The sequence below is a fragment of the Coturnix japonica genome, chromosome 4, assembly GCF_001577835.2.
Source record: "Coturnix japonica isolate 7356 chromosome 4, Coturnix japonica 2.1, whole genome shotgun sequence".
NCBI classification, from domain to species: Eukaryota; Metazoa; Chordata; class Aves; order Galliformes; family Phasianidae; genus Coturnix; species Coturnix japonica.
In genome coordinates, this window is record NC_029519.1 from 47,680,766 (window position 1) to 47,700,744 (window position 19,979).

Consider the following 19,979-nt stretch of genomic DNA (forward strand, 5'->3'; position numbering starts at 1 on the left):
CTGTCCATTCTTGATGTTTTTCTAAGAGAAGTCTAAAGAAGATTTCTGGAGATGGACAACCCATTGATTCAGTTAAATGGGTTGCACTACTCCATCCAAATCCTGAGCTCCTTGCCCTGTATGTGAGAGCAGGAAGGAGAAGGCAGGAAGAGAGTGAGAAGAGAGCAATCATTAACCACTAACTACACTTACACAACCGTATTTTCAGTGCCACTCAACAGCATGCAACTCTAAATTCACACCACTCCCAGCTGTGCTCAAAGACTGTTAGTCAGAAGGATGCTTACTTTGGCCCTCTGGGAACTGACAAAATCAGCTTTATCTCTCTGGGATCTGACTATTCCATCCTGTCACACGGGAAGATGATTATGAATGACAATGAGATGAGTAACTTCTTAAAAAGGCAAAAAAGATCTGACTTGAATGTTCTGCCTAGATTCTCATCCTTACTGGTTCACTTGACACGATGCCAAGGTTTGTGGAGAAGGATATATTGGAAGAATAGAGGTGACTCCAGAAGGAAACAGATCTGAAGCTATTTGGGGGAGAATAGCACGAGCCTAAAAAAAATACAAAAACTCATACTATTTTGCTAAAAGTTTAATCCAAGTCTGAGTTCAGCCTTCAGGAATACCATTTGAAAGAGGCAATAAGCTATAAAAGGAAAATCTGAAAGACCTATGGAGCTTTTACCATCCAAAACAAACAAACGATAACAAAGCACAACCCACACACAAGGTTTTTCATCAAGCTTAGCTTTCACTCCTTTCTGAATAAGAGGTGAAGCTTCAGGTCCCCTCTCATGCTCCTGTTTTTCTCCTCCTGTATTTTACAAAAATATGTTTTTATTTCAGTAGGATTAAAATAGCACAAAAGATACCTATCTAGAAGTCTATATTCTTTACTCCTGTATTATGAATGAAGTCCAGCTATATTAAACACAATAGACCAGTTCTTTCTATTCCTCTGCACCCGGTTCTTTCCAAAAAGGCCAGAAAATTTTTTATTTAGATGTTCTTAAATTAATCTGTTAGCACTTCTCCAGTACTATTTCTGAGCTTTTAAAATGCAAACCTAAACACAGCAGAGATCATTCTATGCCAGAAATCACTGCCCAGATTGTCTTTTGTTAAAACACTTCTAAGAGATTAACCTGCTAAAAATGTTTATTTGGGGAGCACTCTTATAAGCTGCTTTGTCATTACATTTAGTCACTAACAAGATCACTATTATTGGGCACAGGAAGTAAAAACTGAGAATACATTTGTCCATAATCACAGAAGTTTGTCACAGTGGTCTTTTCCAACCTTAATGATCATCTAGTCCAGCCATAAACCTGCTACCAACATTTCCCCAATAAAGCAATGTCCATTAATACAGCATCTCCACATTTCTTGAATACCTACAGGGACGGGGACTCCACCAATTCCCTGGGCAGCCTGATCCAGTGCCCAACCTCTCTTCCAAAGAAGTTTTTCCTAATATCCAAGCTGAACCTCCGCTGGTGCAACTTGAGGCTCTTCCCTCTCATCAGTCAGAGTAAGCAAAGCAGGAGAAGCCACTTTTTGAAGATATTTTGTTTCAGAGAGATTCTTCACATCAGTGGTTCCAAAACTACATTTTCCACTCCAGTCTCTGTGGAGTTTTGGTTGCAGGATGACTTTTAGCTTGTATTAACTGTGAAGATGGACACTGGAGTAGTCATGCATGTCCACCATGAAATCATCTAAATCAGGAACTTTGTTTTAGCTTTCTTATGGCATGCTGTATGTTACTGATTTCAGGTCACTAGCAGAAGATTTGCCTGTGCCCTAGTAATGAACGATAACAGACTAATGACCTTATCTCTTGATATACCTGGTCTATTTTACACCAGCATAAAAATGGTAAACTAAATTTTAGCAACAAACTTGATTCCAATAATCTAATCCAAGTTTGTTTCTCAGACACAGCTGTCTCACCCTTTAAAAAAAGGAGAATAGAGGAAGGAAAAAAAAATAGCCAATTAAGTATTCTCTACAGAGATATTTTAGATTCCCTTCCTTCCCCTTAGCAGGAAAAATGTATGCATCTTCATCTTTTGGATACTTTCCAGAGTGCTTAACTTTGGAATTTACATACTCTGCTTGCCACAGCAAGTATCTCTTTAGACTAACGTTCCTCTCCTGTATTGGTGTGTATACTGTCACTCATCCTATCCCTCAGAGTTCACAGTAATGAGTGGACAGCTTCTTTGCTGTAATTGTGGTCTGTCAGAAAAAACAAAGGAGAGGAAGCATGTATCATTTGGCTGCCTACTTAATTTCAGTGTAACAATTCCATTTTTAGGTACAAAGAGTCTATACTACAGTGGGCACATCCAAGTTTAGTACACAGAGCTCTAAATAAGACTTACTTTACAAAACCACAGCACAGAATAGCAATTGTTTCTAGTGTGGTAACCACAGTGGTTGAGAGATGCCCAAAGTAACTTGTTTTTCAAAGGAGAAACTTCAGTGCGTAGTGGTAAGCTCTGAAACCACAGATATAAATGGATTAGGCCATGAGCACAGCAAACAATAGTTTCATTACTTTGGCTTAGGTCTGTTTTCACAGAGCAAGGCGGTACTTAAAAAAAAATAAAAATCTTGTTCTTTCCAATATCACTGGAGGGCAGGGTCAGGAAAGAGATTCTTTCTGCAAGCACACACCAGGATACGCTAATATTATTGAGCTATTCTTACTTTGCTTCTAATGCTACATGACTGACTGCAGTTTTCAGTCCACATAGCAGCTACATTACTGAAGGTTCCAGTCTGTTGTTTTTCTTCGAAGCTAGGCTTCAGTCTCGGTTAATGTTTGCCCAGAAATATGTAATTGCGGACTTCCTCCTCGTAAACCGTTCCAGAGCACAGGCTGCCATCCTTCCATGCTATTATTATCTCTGTGCCTGCAGGCTAGAGTAGGGTGTGCTCTCACATTTGAGAGCATAGATAACCCTTTCCTTGCAGGAAGGGCACTGGATGCCTCGATTGCTGCAGCCACTATTAAAGCAGATCACCTGAAAATTTTGTCAGTGTAATTTTCTGCCTCAAGCTTACAGAGCAGAATTAGTTTCAGCACAGGCCTCGTAAGCTGCAAAGGTACCTAAGGGAATCTGAGAACAGAACAGACCTTTCAAGTCATCAGCTATTGCATAAACTTCTTCGTGTTTCTTAGTTCCCTGTTCTGCCTATATGTTCACAAATTTCAAAAGAGAAAAGCCATGTTAGAAAAAACTCATTTTCTATTTTTTTTCCAGAATCCCACCTACAGCAGGAAACAAGAAATATGGACTATCTTTTGTACTAAGCTTTTTACACTGGGCACAGTATTTGAGCCAGTAAAATGCCAGAAATGCTCTATCAGCAAAGATAGTAAAGCCCTAGGCACAAGCAAACAGGTAGGTACTGTTCAGAATTTAAAATGCTGAATTTGCCCCCAATAAAGAAAGCCCAACTCCATTCTGAGCTCCTGATATCTTAAAATCTATCCTTTCTTGAGCATTGTCCACATCTCCCAGGGATAACACAGAGAATCAATGACGATATTTGCATCATTATATAAAATGACCAGAAGGCTTGCAAAAGAAAAAAACTCAAAAAAAATGAGAAATTAAACTGATGAAATCTCTTTTGATATTATGTAGCTAACAGGTCTTCTGAGGTCTTGCCCAGATCCATGCTGATGATACACTGGAATGCTTTCCAGTCCTGACAACTGCCTCTTTGCCCTCAAACCATCCTGATCTGGGACCTGTTAGAGTGTGTTGAGGCTCACATCCAGACTATTCACCTGGATTGCCTCAAACGAGGGGAAAGGGAAACTCAGTCTGAGCCCAGAATCTCACCTTGATGTAGACTGAATGCATGTCTGGCACACACACATAGCCTCAAGATCTGGGAAGACTTCTTGCATTAAGTAATATAGGCATAAGCTAAGAGATTTATTGTCCCTGAACAAACAGATCACTCTGACCAGGGCAGATCAGGTAGAAGTCACACACTAAACAAAATAAAGCTGTATCCAACCCTTCTGATCAGAGAGACGAGAGGATATCTGGAATGCAATGAGCTAAGGCAGTACCCATGGGGTGGAGCAGTAAAAAAATGGTAGAAAACCTTCACTTCTCTCCACATTAAAATTCACCGACAAACAGCAGCTGGGGGGGGGGGGGAAGTTATCATCTAAATCAAAAGGTATCCTTATTTCTGACAAGACTGATAAACCCTACAGAAATTAAATGTTGTCAGCACAGACAAATGCCATCCATACACCATTGCCTGCCATGGAATAACAGGTTTCCAGGATATCACACAAGCCAAACCTCTGGGGTTAACTGCCATCTCACAATTATGCACGTGATATCAGAGGTGAAAAAAGGTGCTACTGTTCACATAACACACAGTGACCTCAGCTATTATTCTGGTACTATTAAACTGGTTAGTCTCAACAGCTTGATCACAAGTATTTGCAAACCTTCCCCGTTTTCTATTAATAATTGCAATTTTAGAGAAATGATAAACTAATGCAAAACTCTTCATTAAAAGGGATTTCAAGTCAAAAGATGATGAAATTCAGAGTACTAATACTGAATGAAGATTCCTGAAGGAAACCTGACAGCTGCCTCTCATTGAAAGCACACATCACAAATTAAATCATGGTGAAGTGCAGCATCTAAGTCAGTTTTTTTTCTGAAGTTCACAAACCAGTAAGACTCCATTCCAATTGCAGTTTATTTTTACACCTTCCCAGACATTTGTGAAGAAAATAAAATATCAAAGCTTCATTTAGAAAGTTCTGTTTTCTTGCTTTGTTAGTTTCTACCATTGAGAACACACAGATGAAGAAAATATGTGCTTTCAGGAAGTGTGTGATGGAAACTGTGAATTTACAAACTAAATCAACGTAATAACAGCAAGTTCAGCTTCTGATCCCAATTATCCTATGCCCCTGCTGCATCCACACACAAGAAGTCACGCTCTCACAAGTATCTATACACACAACAAAAGCTGAATTAAGCAGCACAGTTTTGCTGCCTCAGCTGGCCAAAAGGCCAAAGATTTACACCCACCACTTACAAAAACAAATACTTTAGGATATTCAATAGCTACAAATCATTAAGAGATCTCCACTTCTTACCTGAAATAAACATAAACTCAACAGTAAGGAAGCATTTGTACACAAAGAACTGTTTTTTCTCAAAGCTTTCTGCGAGATCCCAATAATTTGCATGTTTACAGGTAAAATGAAATAAATAAAGCACTGAAGGCATTGCCATCAGAACATACAAAAATATCACTCAATAAAGCCTCACTTCAAATATAAATATTAAGATTAGAAAACACACCAAAGGAACAATCACGTGCTTCAGTAAGGAATAGTCAAAAACAGTAACAGATGAGCTACAGGATTGGGCCTCTGGCATACAGTAATCATAAAATTAAAAAATAACCAGAGTAAGATCACTTTTGAACACGAATTCCAACAAAGCCAGCTTATTGCTAGAAGGCAGTTCAGCTACTGAAGATTTGTCCTTGAATTCCTGTTGAAATCAATCCATAAAAATCATATTAAAGGATTAGGCATCAAACATTTGAGTGTTGATGTGCGTAAGAAATTCTTCACTTTGACTGCTGACCTTACATTCTTAAGAGGATCTTTTGCCCCATAATAAAGTGTTCACTGTCAACAGTAATTCTTGTGTTTCATGCATCTGTTGACAAAGTCTGAACAGGAAGATTTTCTGCAGGTAAAGCTTTCAAGTGTTGTGTTTTTACAGTTTTTTGTACAAAGTATGATGTACTATTCAGACATTTTGGTGAATGGATTTTCAAAGGAATGATTTTAAAAAGTAAATAAAGTTACTATCTAGAGCCTGTGAGAGAGGCTGTGAGAGGCAGATCCCACTCCTACTACTTCACTGTCTCACAGCTACCTCAGACCAGCAGTTCTGAAGCTCAGCTTCAGATGCCATACAGAGAGTTAAGAAATTAGGGGGAGAGAACAGTCACAGCCAGCCCTGCTCCTTTGCTAACATGTAGTTATATATTTTGGAAAGTGCATTTTTAATATGGCAAACCTAGAAGTAAGAGGTTGGCTGGTAAGCATCAGGTTAGGATCCAACATCAACTGGCAAGATACCTCATAATTTCTATTCATGAAATAAATACTCCCTTCATAAGAAAATCTAGCATCTTCTACTGAAAAGTAAGAGGCAAGTGATTACAATAGACGGCCCAGCTCATGCTGAATTTTTTCAAGCACATACATTCAAGTCTTGCTCAAAGACAAAGGACACAACTCAGGGCAACAAGCGGATCAGGCATGTCTGACACACACTTTATTTCCACAGAATTACTCATCGCTTTGAGGTCTGACACGCGTTAAACGATTTTTCCTAATTCACACATGGAGATCTTGTAAACAAACGGCAAGTGTTCCTATGACTAAACAGCTACTTCATAGATATTTTGTCACGAGTGCTCATGGAGTTTTCAGTAATGCCATCTTCAAAACAAAATATACGTACTTCCCCCTCCTTTCACTTGTTTTTCAGGAAACTGCATTTGCAGACTTCCTGCAGCTTAGGTAGATGCCATCGCAGCACACAGCAGTGCTGAGGCTCCCCACAATGATGCATCCTCAGGTGTGAAAAGTCAGACCAGAAAATGAAGAGGAGCTTTGATTTCTTTTTCTTTTTTTCTGCAATTAAACAAACTGGCTGCCAAGTGAAATAGGAAAGATGCACTGAGATTAGCCATGTGGTTAGCACGTTAAATCTTTCTAGGAGTTAATACATAAAGCTAAATCCAAAAGAAAGATCTGGGCACATTCCTTCTGGTAACACTAACTGCCTCCAAGGCCTGACCTAGTTGATCCTAAACTGCAGGTCTCTGGGTTTTCCTCAGCAGATAGGTGTTTGGGGTGTTAAATTCTGAATCTATCTTCTCAGTTCCTCCTGCTTCAGACAGGATTTTCAACCTCTTTTCTGCCTACTGCACTTGTAGGTCTTGCTCCAGTTAAGACACTGGTTATGAACACAAAAGGAGACCTAGCCCAGAAAAGCTTCCTGACAGCAGATACACAGAGTAGGCATCATAGCCAATAGCTGCGTTCATGCAGTTACCATATCCCTGAAGACTGATAATGGAGGAAGAAGAGTACAAACAGGGAAACAAGATAAGAAATATAAAGTGAAACATTTGCATTCCAACTGCACATTGAAGCAAGGACATGCAGTTCCTCTCCAGACAGCTGTCCTAGACCCAAAACTAAAAAGAAATTCTCTCTTTGCTTAAATAATCAGGCACTGGGGCAGCTGAAGTAGAACAACTCCTTACTTACCAAGGACTTACCAAGGGCAGCTCACATTCCTTCACTTCTGTAGCTGAAGGTACTATAATCAATACAACCAAACATTCCTGAGCCTTGAGGCAACCCTCCAACATAAGATCTGATCTGCTCATCCCTTCTGTGGCCTGAAGAGCTAAAACTCAGCTATTACCATGCCAATGCAACTCTAATGAGTTGTTTTAATGTAAATAATTTCAATAGAAACATCCAGCTAATATTTATTCCATTACTAAAGGCAGCTTGAGATGGCAAACTAATCATTATCCCAGGGTGCTGAGGGGAAAGACAGCAAATCTAATCAGATCCACACAGAATTTAATCACCCAAAATCCCAATTTAGAATTAAAAATTTTGAGAATCATCCCCTGACAGTCATTTTTGTGCCTTTCAAGCAACAACACATCACATAATCGTTCTCACTCCTCAAAAGATTTGTACAGTCACCAATAATTTTTTCCCCTAGAAGTGATACTAATGAGAGACACTACCCAGAATCTTTTCACGTTTACTGTTTGACATCCATACTCTTTAAGCATGTTAGACAATAACAGGCATTGTAATAAAGGCACAGCAGTCAGACATCAGGTTACCTTTCATATACCTGCATATTCAATTCTTATTAACTATATCACTGTAAAAGTTACCTGAGGATTTTATCACTCCCAAGGTCAGTGCTGTTTCAATACTCATACTCTGCACCTGGAACAGATGCTCTCTTGGTCACTAATCATTCTCCCTACTGGTTAATAACACTACTTTAATGAGCCTTGTCTTCCTGCGTAATGGTAGAGCTGTTCCATTTCTTTTTGTATCCACATGCCTGCCAAAAAGCCAACCATGCAAGCTGAAGTTTTTTTGCTACACCAATATCCTATGCAGCTTAGCAGCTATTAAACAGGCTACAACCAGTTATCTTGATTTTTCACTAGCACATATGTTGTGGAACGAATAATCTGTTCCTTTACTGAGGAATCCTTTGGTTCAGAACAAAAAGAACAACAACAATAAAAAAAATAAAAATAAAAAAATAAAAAAACAGAAACATTTATTGAAATAATCTTGAGCATAAAAGGCAAAAGCAATGCAAAGAAAAATGAACTTTATGTAGATACGTGCTCCATAAATCCAGAAAGCTCAATCTGAGCTGGAGAGAAACGCTACTGTAGTACACAAAGCAATTTAGCTTCCAGGCTAGTTCAGTCCTTCTTGGTTTTACCTACTTCTATTCATGGATTTCTACAAAATGAAAGACTCAAAGTTCATACTCAGGCTAGACTGACAGAGGGAGAAGGAGAGGTAGGTGCTCCTTCTGTTGGTTTAGACAGCCACAGGCTCTTTTCTTAACTTGTTCCTACCTTATTCAGGTGAGTTTCTCCAAAGTAACTGCAGGGTGTATAGAAAGTTTTAAACAAAATCCTGCTAATACCATGAGTGTTAGAATGACTTATATAGCAGAAATATTAAGCCTGCATGTTTTAGAAGGTTAAATTCTTGCTTTGCTATATGACTTATTTGAACAGTAGCAGACCCAGAAAAAAAATTTAAAACGAGCATACATTATACACAAAAGTACTTCAAAAACTGGGTATTATAGCATTGAACAAATGTGGCAAAGCAGACATGTATCTTCTTTTAATGACTCTGTCTTGTATTCTTCTACAACCAAGTCTCATCAGCATCAAACTGATGGCCACTGGCATAATCTCAGGCATTAGTTTCTCATGTAGGATATGCTTCAGAATTCCAGAATTAGCTTGAAACACAACAGCTCGATTTCTTTCAGAACACGAAATATTAGCAGTCAAACTGCTCTTAGTACAAAAATAAAATGCATAAGGCTCTTGGCTTTTATTAACAATGCTTATTTTGGATACGCAATTCAAGCAATGGTTTGGATCTAAATTCACAGTAATCCTCAGTACAAAACTAGGCTGAAGTCCAGATGCTAAAATAAAGCCTTTAGGAACAGCCCTGCTTAGCTGGTGGGGCATTAGTACTCTGTCCTTGCAACAGCTTGGCAAGGAATTGTCAAAATTCCTCCCTCCTCTTTCCTAGGGGAAGCGGATGCTGTAATAGTTCCCAGAAGGATGACGCTCCCTTCCTCTCGCCTTCTCAGCTCCCCATGGGGAACAGGACTAGATTTGCTACAAAGGACAGCTAGGGAAGTGGGAACATATTTCTCTCTTCATTGAACGTAGCTCCCAAATTATATACTTATAAGGCTTGTGTGAATGGCTGCTTTTGAAGCACTCCATGAAGGCAAAGTTTTAAGAGATACCTCAAATACAGCATACCCATAAAAATAATGTCTATCTGGCTTGAGTTGGAAAGGACTTTTAAGATCATCTAGTTCCAATGCCCCTGCCACCTCCCACTAGACAAGGTTGCTCAAAGCCCCATCCATCCCAGCCTGAAAGCCTCCAGGGTACAGAGCATCCACAATCTCACTGGGCAACCCATTCCAGTTTCTCACCAGCCTCACGGTAAAGCATTTCTTCCTGATATCTAGTCTAAATCTACCCTCTCCCAGTTTACAGCCATTTTCCCTTGTCCTGTTGCTACATACCTTTATGAAAAATACCTCCCCAGCTTTCTTGTAGGCTGCCTTCAGGTGCTGGAAAGCCACTATAAGGTCTCCCCAGAGCTTTAAGGTTGGAAAGACCAATAAGATAATCTGGCACAATAGTCCAACCATCAACCTATCAACAACAACAGACTGAAAATCCCACAAGCGAATAAAAATCAGCTCTACAGTTATTCAACTCCAATCTCGTTCAGATTGAAAGATTACTTTGACTTATGGGTTATAAGGGTTGGAGCAAGTGGGTGTGTAATAGATTTTTGTTAACAAGTCACCCTGTAACGGCTAGCATCACCATTTTCTTTTGACAGACACTATCAGGCACATGAATTTTTAGTGCACTTCAGTCAAAACTTCGGCATCACAGCTGTAACCTCAGAACAGATATGATGAACTTTAAACCACACAGATAATCCTTGTTCCATGCACTGTCTAGTTCTGACACCACGTTGCATGGTTTAAATACTGGTCTTTTTAGGCTAATCAGTACAAGCTATGGCTCTTGCTCATAAAAGAAGCCTTGTGGAATTACACACCATGGACAGCACATCAGAGTCTGCTGATTACAGTGCTGCATTCATCTTTGTGCCATGGACCTCATAAAAGACACAGCAGAACTAGAAGAGGATAGAGGAAAAATTTAAGAAAGTAAAGGACAACTTCTAGATGAGAAGAAACTAAATTGGGACACGTCAGCTGACTCAGAGAGGATAAAATCAATACCTAGAAAATTAGAAATGAAATGAAAAGAAAAATACATAAAACATTTAAAAAGCAGGGAGTTAATCATTTACTTTATCTAATAAAGAAATCTGGAAAGCCTGTTCTTAAATGGGTAGCCAATTTAGACATGGAGACCAAGGCAAGTACTTTCTCTATTACTAGTGTGGAACCCTATGCCACAGGGACTTATCAAGACAAAAGACTGTACACATTTAAGTGGAAATTAGAGGAATACGTCCAACAGCAACTATCAAGCACAGAGGTCTAAATGCAGACTTCAGCTACTACACAACTGTCAGAAGCTGCAAAGATTATTCTAAACACACACCCCTTTTTTCCAGGGCTGCTCTCACTGGCCTCAGCTGGAGCCAGGATACCCAACCACAATCACCTTTGATCTAATCTAAGGTGACAGTTGTTCTGTTCTTAAAAATTTCATGTCTTGAGCAAGATTCACACTGAACTTTATAGATCATTGAATCATTTTCAACACTTATAGTTACAGTGAATGACAGGATACATTCCTGCTTTCATGATTTCTTGTTTTCCAGGGAAGATCCCAAAGGACAAAACCAAGTCCTTGTGTACAACTCACATTTGAGTAAATGTTTAGGAGACCAAAAGCCCCTCAAATATGTTTCGGTTCCACACATTTCAACAGTGAAAACATAACTATTTGAAAACTTCTTATGTGATCTAGAGAGTCCTGCACTCACTCCAATAGAGTTAAGCAGCAGTTTCAGCACTAGATCCCATGACAGACATGCACTGTAACATCCTTGGTGCTTCTCTTGGCCAGGAAGCCACTTGGCAATACAGTGTACAGAGCTTGCTGGAATCCTCTTTGTTTACAAGGATTCATTTCCAAGGATTCACTTCATGCTAACACGGCCTGCTCCCTCTGTTTACCTGCTGCCCCACTCACACCTTTCTAGCCAAAAACTGAAACAGAGTGAGGCCCCACACACCAACTGATTAAAGAGAGAGGCTGACCATCAGAAGCAGGACACAGCTTCTGCATGGCAAATGCCATAATACTCATTATATCCTATGCTGGCATGCAAATTACTTGCTACTGGAGATCATCCTGTGTTTATTTGTTATCCAGTGCTCTCTTTCATTTCATCCCCTAAATAATTTAGACTAAACTTCAAGAAAAAAAGGCAATAATCATGAATAATGAAATTCTAATACAGTATTTACTACAATAAACCTGAAAGGAATTTATAACAAAGTGGCGGTCAGCTTCTTCTCCCAGGTAATTAGCAATAGTACAAGAGGTAATGGCCTCAAGTTACACCAGGGAAGATTCAGGTTGGATATTAGGAAAAAAATTATTTTCAGAAAGAGCAGTAACATACTGGCACAGGCTGCCCAAGGAGGTGGCAGAGTCATCATCCTTGGAGGTGTTCAAAAAACATGTAGATGTGGCACATGTTCTTGAAGGGTCACAGGCATGGGTTGATGGTAGGTCTAGATGACTTTAGTGGTCTTTTCAACCATAATGATTCTACAATTCAAAACATTCAGTTCAAAAATATGTTCACTTCTTCCTTCGTCCACCATAGAGAACTTACTGGACTGGATAGCAAAAAAAAAAAAAAAAAAAGCACAAGCAAAAAAAAAATCATTATTAATTACAAATTCCTCTGCTTTCAAGGAACTGCTTCGTTTAATGATTAATAACTCATGAGTGCTCGAATTGTGTGAACACCTGTTAGCATACTCTGTCAGAAAAGGTATTTGCTTGTTTATTCAAAAACTTTGGGTATATATTTGACAAAGGAATCTTACTCGGTTTTCAAAACAAAGGTGAAATGATAGTTTCAGGAGAAAAGTGCAAAGCTGCAATACAAGATCAACACACACCATTTCATTACCCAAGGTGCAGTTCAAGCAAGCATTCACTGTTCTGTAGGCATGGTAACTGGAACTTTGAGTACTGCACCTTTAAATTTCCTGCAGCTCTGCTCCTGTAAGTAGCTGTACTAAAAGCCCCACGCCCCTGTATATCTAGGAGGTCTGTATACTTAAAAAAAAAAAAAGGAGAAACAAATAAACAAACCATACAGTGAAACATCGCATGGTAGAGAACAAGCCAGGAAAATATCAGCCCAACCGAGAGAAGTGTGGAAACGCTGAAAACAAAGAGTTACACAAGGAATGCTTATGTAACCCTAATTATAGAGGATGCTTCTTCCATAACCACAACGGCATATGGATGGCCTGCAACTGCATATGTTAAAGAGATTAAGGGTTATTCTGCTGGCTTCTCCTTGGGCCTACCCCTCAATCCACATTTTACAGTGCAGAAGAAATTCACTTGCATCCACCATACCTTCACCCCTCCCCCTCCCCCCAGAAGAAAACAAACATGAAAAGGAGAAATGAAAGAGTTATCACTACTAAAGAAGGATATTATTCCTAACAGCCACAAGGCTCAGCAAGTCAATAGGATTTTTCTAGTTGCATAAGAACCAGCACACGGTGTTTGCACAGGGAAACAATCAATATGAATATCATCCAAATACAGAACTGACAACTGCAAGGCAGCAAGGATTATGATCTGAGCGAGGACATGGGGGAGGGAAAGGGGCTATCCAAGTAGAAAAAGGGGAAGTGTCAGAGGTGCTGGAGTCAGGAAAACCCTTCCGAGTTTCAGTGCCTCAGCAACCTCCATTCATATCTTGAGAAATGTCGGAAATCAGGAAATATTACTTCAGGTTGCATGCTTCTGTCCTGGCCTATCAAACACGCAGAGTAGTAACAGCAAATTACTGGAAACTGCACTTTGAACTTAGCCACTGGCAAGGATCCCAGTCAAACAGAAATGTAAAAGTTCCTTTCCTCCATGGGGCCTCTTGTATCGGGGTGTCCCCATAGACGTTCAATAGCTGGTTGCAACAGGTTGGAATGAGGCCCTGAGCCAGAAAAACAAGCCCTGACCAGTATTATTTCCTACAGCCTAGGTCGTTTATTAAAAAGATATTTTGGCACATTGCTCCCAGCTTTGTTGGGCTATATTAGAGGTTTGAGCCCCATCGAGGAAAAACTGGCACCATTTTCACAAACTGTTTACTCCTCCTTTTCTTCCAGGATTCTGCCTCATGCTTTCCTGTGTGCATGACGATAGGTGTAACATGAAGGTGTATTTAAAGAAGAATTAGAAACAGCCAGACTAGTTGCTAAGCAAAGACTCTGGATTTTTCTATAAATACAAAGGCAATTATCTTCTAACCCCTATCAATATTTTTACCACAGAAAGAAGAAACACTTTTCCAAACACCAGACTTCTACAACACTATTTTAAAGGAAAATAAATAAATAAATAAAAGGAGCCTACAACAAAGCGTTCAGAAGCAGTAACTTGATGTTACTAACATCCCAGAGAGTGCCAACTGAGTGCGGAAAGGTGCTGTAGATTGCCCTTTTCCAGAGGTGAAGCAATCAAAAGATTGGCCTCTTTGCAGCCTGATACATTTCTGCCTACAAAAACCCAATTTGCACAAGCAAATAAACTAGCTCACTATAAAACTAAGGGGTCAGACCAAGTCAGATAAATTCAAAAGTTAGACAGCTGAAGAAACAAACTTTTATTTAAGCCACAGCACAGGTGATCCTAGGAGGAAATGGTAAATCCCCATAGATCTGCACCTTCCAAATCAGGCAACACAGAGCAAGGGGAAGAGAGGTGTGGGTAGAGACTATTTGTGGTTTTCTACAGGCACACAGCTTACCACACATTTAATCAGAAACAACAGATCCCAGTGTTGCATTTTGGGGCAGGGGGGGGGGGGGAGAAGCAAAAAACTACCATCAAATGTTGTAGACTCAATGCAGCAAATCGGATGTTATTGCTCATACCTCACCCTGTTTCTTAACCCTACAAATCATTACATATAATCATTTGCTTTCATTTTTTAAGAGACCAAGATTTCCTTTTCTTCCCTTCCCTCCCCTCTGGGGTGTGAGGGGAAATAAAATAAACCTCCTTCTGCTCACCACTTTTGGAGATTTAAAATGAAGGAAAGTCAAGAAAGGGATTAAGAAAAAGGACCGTAGCATTTGTCATGTATTTCTTTTCTCCATTTGTGTCTTCCTTGGTTTGCCTCAGCCCCTACAACTGACAGCAACCTCTGCCTTAACAATAATCCCTGAAATTTCATCTAATCACTCCTACAGACAGCAGCCCTGTAGGGAACACACTCTCAGTCAGGTCTACAGCTGAGAAGCATGGGTCCCATTTTTCCTTACTACTGAAGGAAACAAAAAATTAAAAAAAGACCACATCAGGACTGGTGAAAGGGAATGATTAAGAAAAATAATAGAGGATAATTTATCTTAGGGAATCAAGCAAAAAAGCCTTTCCGATTGATAATGGGTTGTGGGGTGGGTTTTTGTGTTTGTTTTTGATATTTTGGAAGATTGGTATAAGTTTATTTCCAAAAAGAAAGAAACTAGTACACTGTAGAGATTCCAGATTAGTAAATTCCCTTCTAATAAGACACGCAAAGGCACAGATTCCAACCTTATGAAAACAGTGAGTTGAAATTGTCACAAACACTCTTTACCCTATGTCATGAGAACAGCACCACTGATGCCATTCTCTAAGCCTCTTCTTTTTCTTCCTCCAGAGGCATTATAACATATGTTACTGGAGTAGCTTTCCCAATTGCATTGTCTTCTATACAAACCCAATAATTATTGTTTAAAACAGAAGCACCACAACTTCCATGGGATAAAGCAGTAACAAGTGATACTCTGTAGTAACTTATAACCTAAATTTGGTCTAAAAATAAGTCTGTTTCTTCTGCACTTGCAAACTAAATGCACAGAGAAAAAGTAACATTTGAATTACCACAGCTGTTAAAGTAGAAAAGTCATTAAATCATCAGTTCAAAATACTACGTGTTATTCCATGACACCATCTCAAGGAAAATGATATCCCATAATCAAAGTAACGCTAGATATTTTGTAGTGCCTGTGTAGCATAGGACAGAAAAGTTGACATTTCATAAGTAAGAAAATATATAAATGGTTTGAGACATTTCCATACTGTCTTGCATGAGAGAAACATGCCACAGCTGGCAGTAACATGACTTGTCTCAGGTACACTAGCATCTGGCTTCTTTGCAGTTCTGCATACATTTGCCTCGTGCAACAAAGAGCTAAACTTTGGAGCACACTTTTGTCGCTGTGTACCCTATCAAAGATTTTATATTGTGTGCAATCCTGGCATCTAACAGGCTTTTGGTTTCACTGAGAGCTGTGTTATGTATGAAGTTTTGCTGATAACTTTCACATTACATACAAGCAAATTCTACTTTGTGGTGTTTTCCCAAGAATTGTTCTTCATAGTTACTGCTGTGTCAGGGTTTGCTTGTTTTCAAACTTTATAAGTTGTTTGCACTAAATGGTTTATTGACAATAAATCTATAAAGTAAAAACTGAAAGCTGAGTTATTCCCACAGTGCTGAATTATGTAACTCATGAATCGGACCCAGAGCTGTGGGTGAGCAGGTTAAGTAGAAGTAAACAGGAATTCAGTGAAGCACAGTTCTGCTGAAAAAAGTTTTGAAGTGTTACCCGCCTTCTGTACTGCTTGGACTGCATGGATCACTGAATTTATCCCAGGGAGTAATATTAGATGTCAACACAAATTCCACCAGTTAGCTCATTGCAACACATAGTGGTTGAGAAGTTACAGCTGGCATATCATCAAATGAGAAAATCCACTGACGTTGGGAGCAAGGTTTGTTTTGGAGGATGAAAGAAAAACTAAATTGCCATGTGAAGAAAAGAGGAAAAAGAAAAAAAAAACATAAAATTAGGCCACTACCAGAAACTCCATTAACCATTTTTCATCATTACAAGTACTAATACCAAGGTACTAAACTGACGCTTTTGTCGTGGAGACTGTATTATGCAGCAAACAAGCACATAACTGGTTTTGCTCCCCCTCCCTTTAAAAAAACCCACAATGCTGAAATTAGAAGGACAGAGAGGAGAAACATTAAATCAAACGGCTCAATAGCAGTTGCTCAGGCATGATGATGTTGCTGCATTCTCTCCTCACTGCCCAGCTCAGACTCAGGAAGTCTCATTTTTTAATTATACCTAAGCTTCCCTCCTCTTTTATTACTTCTAGAGCTGATCATTCTACTGTTGCAGTTCAGAAGATTTACAAGACTAAGGTTTCTTTCCCTACTACCCTATTTCATTTCCACCTACGAAGTCTGATTCCACATATGTCGTTATTGCCTGTGTACTTTTTCCTGTTTTTTTTTAAAGCACGATTTAAGCACAATATATACATATCACTTATCCCCTAATTTCCTGAACATTATGTATATTGCCTCACTGAAGTCACATGGCAGTACAGCATTACTCTACAGCAGCTTTGCTGTACCCTGCCAGAGGAATCAAGTTACCAGGAATGTCAACGCACTTGGAAAGGAGGAGTGGGTTAGGGAAGAAAGACAAACACATTTAAGACTGTTACAGAGAACACACGCTGCCCTGGAACAAACACTGAAGTATGCAGCTGATTCAGCTTGTGTAGAAACAAAATACAATGGGGACGTCTGAAGATTGCCATCCCTTGAACACATTATTTGTCAGTGTAGTTAACTGAGAACAAATATGGAAGAGCCATTCTAAATACTGGATGACTGTATGTGGTAAGAGCGCAGCTCATGTCACGCTAGGCTGCTGGCTTCCCAATTATGTCACTTTTCACGCAAGGTCAAGAGATCAAATTCTGTTCTAACTTGCACTAGTAAGTAGATAATGAGTACCGTAACACCCCTGAGCTTGCTAGGGGTATCTCAGATCTGCAGCAGGGAATAAGACCAGTTTCCTCTAGGAAGGAAACATTCACTTCTCAAGCAGAAGAGAATCCTCTGTGTGGTATGAAACACAGAGATGGAACAAGAATGCAGTCAAAAGGAAAAATAACTGTGGGGAGAGAGTAGGGGAAAAAGCAGAAATCACAGCTGATACCCTTTCTCTCACACACTAATACCTTGAGGAGTTCAAAGGTTTTCCATGCCTACGGCATTTAGCAATTATAATCGCACAGTAAAATACCTAAGGTTAATGAGTAACCTCTAAAGGAAGTTACTTCACATAATGACAGCAATTTCTCTGAACTAAATGTTAATAATCAGGCCTGTAATATGGTGAGAAGGAAATAGTGGGCAATTGGCAAATGGAACTCTGTTACCTAGTAACAAGTCCTTGAGGTATGAGCCTGAAAAATTTGAGCAAGCAAAACACTTCCAGGCAAGCAGAGTAGCCTGACAAACAAAAAACATTTTGTAAAAACAGCAACTGTCCATGACATGGAAGTGAAGCAGGTGCAGCAAATTATTTTGTTAACAGGCGGGCTGAGGGAGAACTAGTTAATGGCAAAGTAAAGGAAATGCTGTTGCATAATCAGCAATAAAAGCAGGACACTAAAGTTCACATTACTCTATGCAAGACATCAAGCAGCAGCAGCGTAGGTAGACAGGCACCCTGCCACTTATGCTTATGTGGTTCTTATTTAGCCCTCCTGCTCATGCCCTTTAGCTTCCCACAATGAGACAAGCAGAGAACCCACATAGCTGTGTGTACAACTGCCAGAGTAATACTGCTGAGTAGGCAAACACACCCCTAGCTATGAGGTTGGAGAAGCTGTTGCAGAAGGGGTTTCAATGCCTCTTGCAGAGCAATATGCTCTCTGATCCCAGTCAGGGTTATTGTAGTTTGTGATGAGAAAGAAGCAGCAAGATGACTGTCACACTTCCACGTTCCATTATGTTGAGAAACTTACCCATAAAGTTGTCTTGCAGATCCATCTCAGTTAAGGAAACCACGTACCCTCCTTATTTGCCATCTCAGAATCCTTTGGTCTGGTATAGAAGCTACATAGGAAGAAAAAAAAAAAATAATGATAAACCTTCATCAATCTCCTGAGTGTGTTTTCTTGCAATAAGCAAACACCACATTTTATCTCAAGGTGGATAAACTAGATCTTCGCAGAACAGTAGCAAATCCCATGTAAGCCACAACTAAGAAAACACTGACTACAGCAGCTGTGCTCTCCCAAAGCCAGCCCTTCCCATGATCTTCACTGACACACAAAGCAGTGGGCACAGAATCACCCAAACGCCTGGATGTGTATGTTCACTTCTGACTCTCGTTTACCACCACTGGTTTAAGCACTATCAGCCGACAGTAGGACAACGAAAGAGGCTTCATTCTACCTTCCCTCATAAGAAACTCACAAGGAAGTTTACACTCACAAGAAATGAATTTTAACCATTTATGAAAACAGAACTGTGGATGGTGATGGTCTCGCTGTCAGCCCCTAGGTCTCAGCTGGGTTTTTCCTGATATTTCCTAGGAATTCAAGTTTGTCTGGAGACACTGGCCAGGTTGGTACGTCTTTATGTAACTTTCTGTAGCCAGTGAGCGTTTCTAGAAAGCACTGTGTGATAGTGGTGATTTGCCAAGTCTCCGCACAAAAGCAAACAGTGGACATTTCTTTCCAGAAGAGGGAAGAAAAAAGTATTCACTCCTGACTGAACTTGTTGTTCATTTATAATCAGCAAGTGTGGCCAATTTGTTTATTTAGTTGCTTTGGTAAAATCCAGTCACAACTGGCCTTAATGCATTTTCTTTGGCAACAGAAAATCCTGTTCCCAGTTTTCTCCTTAACTTAAGAATAACGAAGGAAATTTGGTTTTAAGATGTGAAGTTAATGCAAAGGTAGATTTGATTTTCTTAAACTCCTTTAAACTCCTCAAAGGCCAGGAGATTCACAGTTAGCCTTAGTTTGAGTCTGTGAGTAAACCAGCATTTTCATTTCACAACCACAAGTCTAGAAGATGTAACTGTTTAGTGCACCCTCTCTAGTGGAAGTCTGTATTTGAGACAATCCCTGCAAGAGACATCTCTGGGAAAGCAAGTCACAGTGAAACCAACACAATGACTTGACTGTTCTTGCTTTGGCAATGCACTGTAGGCCACAGTGACCCATTTCATTTCTTTCAGCAAAATTTCTCTGCAAAATAAAGTTTTACTTAACCTGAAGAGAGATTACACCCTATAACCTAGGCAACAAGGTGGAGCCAAATATTTAAATAATCTTGACAATGAAAACCTGGAATCAATCTGAAATTCTAGTCCCTCCTTATGAACACTCCTCGAGAGGAAATAGCTGGTTAGCTCTCAAGTGCTTTGCTTATTACACATGCCCTTGACCAATCTGATCTAATTTCGCTGGATAAAATGCCCAGATCACCTTCATCCCCTC

The 19,979-nt window shown here is 39.7% G+C and overlaps 1 long non-coding RNA gene across 4 annotated transcripts in view; it reads right to left on the reverse strand.

Moving 5' to 3' along the window:
* LOC107313548 overlaps positions 1-19,979 on the reverse strand; it is a 218,174-nt gene that overhangs the window by 176,729 nt on the left and 21,466 nt on the right. For 3 of the 4 annotated variants that reach the window (XR_004307032.1, XR_004307030.1, XR_004307033.1), the window contains exon 2: positions 18,495-18,585. This is a non-coding gene — a long non-coding RNA (uncharacterized LOC107313548). Of the gene's footprint in view, positions 1-18,494; positions 18,586-18,966; positions 19,086-19,979 lie in introns of those variants that run through there. The other variant, XR_004307031.1, reaches the window with a different exon arrangement.